The sequence below is a fragment of the Culex quinquefasciatus genome, chromosome 2 (assembly GCF_015732765.1).
Source record: "Culex quinquefasciatus strain JHB chromosome 2, VPISU_Cqui_1.0_pri_paternal, whole genome shotgun sequence".
In the NCBI taxonomy this organism is placed as follows: Eukaryota; Metazoa; Arthropoda; class Insecta; order Diptera; family Culicidae; genus Culex; species Culex quinquefasciatus.
In genome coordinates, this window is record NC_051862.1 from 139,636,398 (window position 1) to 139,638,963 (window position 2,566).

Genomic DNA, 2,566 nt, shown 5'->3' on the forward strand with positions numbered 1-2,566 from the left:
CAGTGTGAGCAGACACCCCGCGTTACCGGGACCTTTCCTACCGAGAGTTAGTTGAGATCAAAAGCTCGTGCTTGTGGGACAGAATGTGTAGGCGAGCACTCTCAGAAAAAAAAGATTTCTCAAATCATGCCAAATTTCGCACTTTAAATATTTTAATTCAAATTTAAATTATGTTTTGAGCAATTGGGTCCTAAAATGAATCTTGGATTGGTGATATTATTGTTTACAGCGATAAAGCTTATTTTTCTGAGTACAATAACCCTTTGTACGACCACATAGAGTTTAAAATGGGTTTTTAAATCAATTTTGAAAAATTAGCCTCGCGGTCCTTCTTGACAGAAAAGGTCCTACTTGACAGCTCGTTCCAAGGGGACCATAGTTGATCCATCGAAAAAATGTTGTCTTGTCAAAAAAAATTCTTGCATTAAAATGAAAAAAAGTGATCAGAAATGGTTTTTAATCGTGTTTTTTACCGTTGTACATAAAAATTGACATAAGGCTTTAGTACCCAATTCTCGCCGATTTCAGTAGTTCAATTTTGTTTGTATTTTTTAATCAGGCTGAAACTTTTTTGGTGCCTTTGGTATGCCCAAAGAAGCCATTTTGCATCATTAGTTTGTCCATATAATTTTCTATACAAATTTTTCAGCAGTCCATACAAAAATGATGCATGAAAATTCGAAAAATCTGTATCTTTTGAAGGAATTTTTTGATCGATTTGAACTACACTGAAAAAAATGATACACGGTAAAAAAATTGGTGATTTTTAATTTAACTTGTTGTCACTAAAACTTGATTTGCAAAACACAAGTTTTAGTTTTTTTAGATGTTTTAGAGGATATCAAATGCCAACTTTTCAGAAATTTCCAGGTTGTGCAAAAAATCTTTGAGCGAGTTATGAATTTTAGAATCCATACTGATTTTTTCAAAAAATAGAAATATAGGTCGCAAAAAAATTTCAACTTTATTTTTCGATACATCATTTAGTTGCTGAGATATTGCCATGCAAAGGATTAAAAACAGGAAAATTGATGTTTATTAAGTCTTACTCAAACAACCCACCATTTTCTAACGTCGATATCTCAGCAACTAATGGTCCGATTTACAATGTTAAAATACGAAACATTCGTGAAAATTCCGATCTTTTCGAAAACAATATTTTCAGCTGGAAAGTCTTGTGATTAGATTACGCCCAAAGCACTTTTCTTGTCAATATTAATAACTGCAGTACATCCGAAAACACACGAAAATGAATTGCAAAAATTAAAGCGGCCAGCCCTACTGCATTGTGTTTACCACAAAGAGGATTCTGTGAACGGATCACATTTCACAGAATCTACAGGGGAGGAAGGATGTGTGGACATACCGTACCAAACAATCCGAATCAGTTGTGGTTGGGTGTGTAAGTGTAAATTTGGCAAATAATTATATTTAAAGGGGGTTCGTGGAAATGGAGAAATGGCGATTGGGAAAATGGAAGATGGAGAAGGGGTAGGAAGGATATTTCATTTAATCAATAGTATATAATTTATATTGGTATGGTATGTATGTAAAAAAAATCAGCATAAATTATGGAAAGATCTCACCAAAATCTGGATATTTTAAATAAGCAGCTTCAATCTTCATTTTCCTGCAACCGGAATTGGACACAGCTTGACGGCGTGACGATCGTCACCTCCTCTAGGATCTTGATAGTTTTCGGTTGACGAATCAAATCGAATAGAATCTGCTTCCATTTAGGGACTGTTTAAGTGAAGGGACAGGCTCCGCAGGTTGCAAACAGTTTCTGGCTTTGCCGGAAGGGAATCTTCACCGTTCCGCCATACGAAAAAGTTCACGGAGAGCTTTACTTTTGTCTTCAGCCACATAAAGATTCTCTTGCAGAAAATAGTCATCCGAAGAACAAATCCGAAACCGTCGTGGAATTTTGTAAAAATTGGCCAAAAGATGCGAGAAATAACATGAAAAAAAACGGAGAAAACGTCAAATTTACGAGACCGAAAAAATTTTACGTCCAAACTCGCCCATGGCTATTTCGATCCTCCCCAAATTGAAACAATATTTCATTTGGTTTACATTTAGGGCGATTGAAGGGCGTGAAAATTAACAATCTCAAGCATTCACTGAAAAAAAAGTACCAAATTCCTAAATTCTACGAATTTTGGCTCCTTTCCATACTAAGTAATCCAAAAAACCCGATTACTAAATAAGGAAAAGAGGCAAAATTCCTAAAATAAAGGAATTTGATACTATTTTTTTTATTTCAGTGTTGGTTTTTCGTGAGTACGTCGAATACCGATGCAAAAAGGGCTATGTTTACCAATGGCTCTTACGTATTTTTGAAAAGTAATCCGAGAACTGCTCAATTTCATGCACCATTATGAGGGTTCCAAAAAAAAACATAATAGAAATTCTAACTTTTCCAAAAGTGGACCTTTATTAATTTACCTACAAAAAAAAAAGAAAATTTTGTATTTGAGCAATAGTGTTTCTTAAACATACAATAAATGCTTGTTTTAACTGCATATTTTTTTGTCTCATTAGTATAAATATAGCTGTTTTTGTG